Below are 6,276 nucleotides of genomic sequence, written 5' to 3' on the forward strand. Positions count from 1 at the left end.
TATTCCTCTCTCTCTCTCATACTGGTCACTGGAAGTTCACCATGGCAATTCACGGTAAAGAACTCTGAAGAAAAAAAGAATTGTTGCTCTACATAAAGATGACCTAGGCTATAAGAAGATTGCCAAGACCCTGAAACAGAGCTGCAGCACGGTGGTCAAGACCATATAGCGGTTTAAAAGGACAGGTTCCACTCAGAACAGGCCTTGCCATGGTCGACCAAAGAAGTGGAGTGCACATGCTCAGCATCATATCCAGAGGTTGTCTTTGGGAAATTGACATATGAGTGCTGCCAGCATTGCTTCAGAGGTTGAAGGGGTGGGGGGTCAGCCTGTCAGTGCTCAGACCATATGCCGCACACTGCATCAAATTGGTCTGCATGGCTGTCATCCCAGAAGGAAGCCTCTTCTAAAGATGATGCACAAGAAAGCTTGCAAACAGTTTGCTGAAGACAAGCAGACTGAAGACATGGTTTACTGGAACCTTGTCATGTGGTCTGATGAGACCAAGATAAACGTATTTAGTTCAGATGGTGTCAAGCGTGTGGGGCAGCAACCAGGTAAGGAGTACAAAGACAAGTCTGTCTTGCCTACAGTCAAGCTTGGTGGTGGGTGGGTGTCATGTTCTTGGGCTACATGAGTGCTGCCGGCACTGGGGAGCTACAGTTCATTGTGGGAGCCATGAATGCCAACATGTACTGTGACATACTGAAGCAGAGACTGGGTCGCAGGGCAGTATTCCAACATAACGACCCCAAACACACCTCCAAGATGACCACTGCCTTTCTTAAGAAGCTGAGGGTAAAGGTAATGGACTGGCCAAGCATGTCTCCAGACCTAAACCCTATTGAGCATCTGTGGTGCATCCTCAAATGGAAGGTGGAGGAGCGCAAGGTCTCAAACATCCACCAGCTCTGTGATGCCATCATGGAGGAGTGGAAGAGGACTCCTGTGGCAACCTGTGAAGCAGGGCTGGAAAATAATGGTGGCCACACAAAATATTGATACTTTGGGCCCAATTTGAACATTTTCACTTAGGGATGTACTCACTTTTGTTGCCAGCGGTTTAGATATTAATGGCTGTGTGTTGAGTTATTTTGAGGGGACAGCAAATATGCACTGTTATACAAGCTGTACACTCACCGCTTTACATTGTAGCAAAGTGTAATTTCTTCAGTGTTGTCACATGAAAAGATATAATAAAATATTTACAAAAATGTGAGGGGTATACTCACTTTTGTGAGCTATTGTATATTGGGGTACATACTGTATACCAATTCTGTTGCACAGCAAGGCAATGCTAAACACAAGCAATGAGATAATAATCTTTTTAATATTGGAGTTTGAGTCCTCCCTCTTACTTCCTCCCTCTGCTGCACTAAAGTGGCACTGCCAGCACCCACTTTCAATTCTGCATTTGCTTAGATTAAAAATCTGTGCCCTCTGCAGTGTTAATTCCATCTCAGACATATGGGATTTTTTTCAGTTTATCTTCTTGGGAGTGCAGATGCATGGGTTGCAAATATAGATACAAAATTGCATAGATTTTGCAAAGAAAGAGACAGCCTGATTTGTGTCTAATTTTGTTGCTAAATTGTTTGGTACATATCCCCCTATTTAGAGCCCATTCGCACCATTGTGCTGTGTGTCATGGTGCATTGTGTTAAGGAAGCTCCTTCAAAATAAATGAATGGGAGACGGGAGAAAATCCTGTTTCAAGGCCTCCTTTCCCTAATGGGGCTGTGTCAGCATTGAGAGATTCTAGGCCCCCCACACCTGCACATGTACCTGGGGATTAGGATGTGTGAGATGAAATTCATGTGACCCTTCGTTATAGGACAGGAGAGGTCAGGTGGCCTGCTAAAGATGAAGAATTCCTTTTTTCTCAAAGGGTCCGAGTTGCGTTGCATGTCAAGTGTTGCATGAAGTTTGATAAAGTACATGAGCATCTTTTTGGTAGAAGCACATATTTTTGGCTCTATAGACTTGAATGAAAATGCTTAAAAAAGGCCCATTTATGCACATTTAGAGCTAACATGCGATTCTACTTCGGTACCCAGGGCGGCTGATAAGGCAGTACAGCCATGCCTCCTGTAATGGGCCCGAGCCACATCAGTACTAAGGGGGCACGGGTACCTGCTGAGCAGGGGGTCCAGTTGTACTGTCTTATTGCAGATACCGATTCTCTTCTGCCTTCCCCTGCAGTGCTGGCAGGTTCTTGCACATTGGTTCCAGAACATGCGCCCTTTCCATCTGTTGTCCAGGCCCTCCTGTTCCCTTTCAGTGCTGCTGGTTTCTCACCTCTCTTCTCCCTCCGGCAGCTGTTTGGGGCACACAGGAGGATGTTTCAGGATGGAGAGCTGGGGAAGGGGCCGGTAAACATGTAATTTACTGGTCCCTTCCTTTCCTGAATGAACACAGTGAGCTATCAGTAGCAATCACTTCTGTGTCCATTCATCACTGGAGCATTGTAAACTGTGTTTAACCACTTGCTTACAGGGCACTTAAACCCCTCTCCTAGCCAGACCAATTTTCAGCTTTTAGAGCTGTCGTACTTTGAATGATAATTTCGCGGTCATACAACACTGTACCCAAATGAAATTTTTATAATTTTTTCCCCCAAATAGAGCTTTCTTTTGGTGGTATTTGATCACCTGTGTGATTTTTTTTATATGTAAAAAGACCAAATTTGTAAAAAAAGTTAATTTTTTTATTTTGTTTTAAAATTTTATAAATGGGTAATTTTTGGCCATCATTGATGTACGCTGATGAGGCGGCGCTGATGGGCACCAATAGGTGTCAGTGATGGGCACTGATGGGTGGCAGTGATGGGCACTGATCGGTTACACTGATAGGCAGGACTTCTATGTAGCATTGATAGGTGGCACTGGTGGGCATTGATAGGTGGCACTTGTGGGCATCGATAGGTGGCACTGGTGGGCATTGATAGGTGGCACTTGTGTTATAAATGAGGCATAATTACCTCTTCCTTTTTGGGACCGATGTCCCTTTAAGATAAGCTGGTGATCGGCTTTTGTTTACATCATGTGATTTAGCTTTTGTTTACATCATGTGATTAGCTGTCTTTGGCTGACAGCTGATCACATAGTAAGGGGCCGGGACCGGTCCCTTACTCGGAACGGTGATTACCCGAGTCTCAGTGACTCGGTGATCACAGCGCGCTCCGCACACGCCCTGCAGGGCGCGCGCAGGGAGCGTGCGCAGTGGAGGCCATCATATGATGGCCTCCCAGAAATTCACATCCGTACTGTGGCTGTCATTTGGCCATAGCGCAGGTGGCAGGAGGTTAATATATGTCAGTTTTTGAATGAGCAGGAAGCATCGCAGCAATTCCTATTCATTCATCTGTGCAGGTGAGGCTACAGAAAAAAGGGACTGATAAATCTATGTCCTCAGTAGCTTTCAGGGGGAAGCGGGTCCTGTCAGGTAAGCTGTATGGGGCCCTGTGATTTATAACATCAGCCCTGCCTGTACCACAAGTCATGCAAAAAGAAGGCCTAATTTATATTTATTTTTTCAGTTGAAGTTAGCTGCATGTATAGGGTGTATTAAACTGTATACATGAATTCTCTAAAATAGTTAGCATAATCCAACCATTAGAGATATCACAGTTATAGTCACCACTTCTTCATTATGCATCTGCTTAGAATGAAAATCTGTCTAATGTCCACAATTAAATAAGAAGTGCAACCACAGAGGTTGCAAATATGTGGCAAAGGCTTTGCAAAGTGAGGGGCAGCCTTGTTTGTGTCTAACTGTGTTGCTAACTTGTTTGATTCACGTCCCACATTTAGGGCCTATTCACACCATCAAGGTGTGTTGATGTATAACATGCTGTGTGTTAATGTGTATTGCATTACATTTTTAACCATTATGTGGACAGAGGTCAAATCTAGTTTACAACTGATAATGACATCTGTCAGCATAGTACAGACAGAGGAATGTTGCACTACTGTCAATAAATGATAAAGTAATAAAAAAAAAAAAAACACAGCAGCTAGCATCAACAATATAGTGAATTGCGTAATGAGCAGAAAGGAAAAAATGCAGAGCTAGAAAGGAGATTGTGTATCCTCAGGTCCTCTAAGGGAACCCCCAGGGATAAGGGTTAAACTGCAGACTACTCATTGACAAAAAACAGCGCCGTGCACTAAACTAATATATGACAGTGTACAGTGAACACAAAAAATAATATTTATATATGTGATAAGGACAATGCCTGTGACATGAAAACCAAACGTGAAACAATGAACAATAGCAATGCAACATTGTTCTATTGAATATAGTCCTATTTGCAAGGAAGTGATGCTTCTTCAAAATGTTGGTAAGTGTGAGTGAACATATTCTTCCAAACCGCATTCACAGATGAAAAGAAATTATTTCTAGGAAGCAATAAGATTGGGTACGCTTACCGCATGAAGTGGAAAGAAACCAAAAGGCACATGCAATCCATCAGTATCCCACAGCAATGAAGATAAGATTCAGGGGAGGCTTTCAAGATGAACTATGCCATGGACCTTCGAATGCTGCACAAATGGATTATATCTGTGAATTCCATAGAACTGCATATGATAATAGCTATGACTTTAAGGTTGGTAGCATTGAAATTTAACAAGTGTTCTTCTTGCTGACTTGCACTAAGTATCACAGTTGTGGATCTGTCTGTAATGCACAGAGCATAGATGGTGAGTTTTCAGGGAGTAGTCCCAGAGTCTGCTGAACACACACTTGTGTCTGGGACTAACAGTAGCACAAAGGAAAGCCAGGACCAGATATTTAATGTCACGGCGGTTAGTCTAAAAATGTGTATGATGGTTTGACTACATGGCAACAGCCAAAGAGGTGCTGTCCTTTGTCAGCTGTCACCATTAAGTTGCCTATCGTTTGGGCTTCGTGTCCTTATTCCCTTTTTGCTAATGCACTCCATATCTTTCAAGAAAGTTGAGGTTAACCAGACCTGAAGATCAATAACCTAAAGAGACCAATAATACTTCTAGTACTCCTTTTACAGTAGTAAGTCAATCACTCCAATACCCATCCCAATGACAAAATAATGCCAGGAATCTGCAATTTCCTTTAATGGTTTGGCCCAATGCCTGTCAATAAACCACCATTATCACAACAATCAGCAACTCTAAAAATATGATTGCAGTTTTAGATGATATTGATTAATGTTTTTTTTGTTGACATTCTCCCAGTATGAAACAAGTAATTATATTATGATAATGGCAACACTGAATTAAAATATTAATGAAAGCATAGACTACACATCGACCACCAAAGCAGCATGTTTACAGAAGAATTACCATCCTCATAAAACAGATTTATTTAGTACTTCAGTAGAAAATTGATGGTATACTTATGTATAATAATACTTTTCTTCCTCTCCCCTGTGTGAGGCATTATATCATTTTAAAAGGACAAACCATTCACGTAATGGGTCGCTTGCTGCTCAAAATATAAAAAAAAATTTCGGAACTAATGTTATCTGAGCTTATTTAGCGGCTTGAAAATTCCAGTTTTTCCCTTATATTGTTTTTCAAATTGCACTAACATACAATTTTTCAGGACAAGCTTTCGGGGTATGTCCCCTTCTTCAAGGTCCAAGCAGTACTGATTTACACATTTTTAAGCAGAATGTAAAAACAAAACAAAAAACCTCTGAGGGAAAGGAGAGAAAAAAAAACACATACAAATCAATGGCAATAAAGATAACAGAAGAGTTAGTGAGATAAGACAGAGGGAGAGCTATGGAATGGATGGGGGGGGGGGTGCTAGTCACTGAGGGGGTTGTAAAACTTTAGTATAATGGGTAAGGAAACCTATATCTAAATTCAGGCCATTATTTTTTGTGTCAAAAAGAATTATCATTCTTAGGCCGCGTACACACGCGGGGACTGTTCGCCCAACTTTGTCCGTCAAACAGTTTCAGCAAACAGTCCGCTCAAAATTAGCATGGACGGACATGGCCACACACGACGAACGAACAGTTCGCTGAAACCGTGCGCGATGACGTATGTCACGTACGACGGGACTAGAAATAGGAGGTCCAAGGCACAGCAAAGCACCCTTTGGGCTCCTTCTGCTGACTTTGCGTTAGTAGAAGTTTGGTTAGAGACGATTCGCGCTTTTCAGACTTCAGCTTAATTTGTCCGTTCACTGCGGCGCAGTCTACCTGTGAGGTTTGTATCTGTCTTTCGGTACGCGTGGATCAGTTGGTACCTGTTGTCAGGCGCTTCTGGTCCGCTCGTTTCTGGG

This window comes from Lithobates pipiens, unplaced genomic scaffold (assembly GCF_037356315.1).
Source record: "Lithobates pipiens isolate NorthernLeopardFrog02 unplaced genomic scaffold, aLitPip1_a1.2 Scaffold_25, whole genome shotgun sequence".
NCBI classification, from domain to species: domain Eukaryota; kingdom Metazoa; phylum Chordata; class Amphibia; order Anura; family Ranidae; genus Lithobates; species Lithobates pipiens.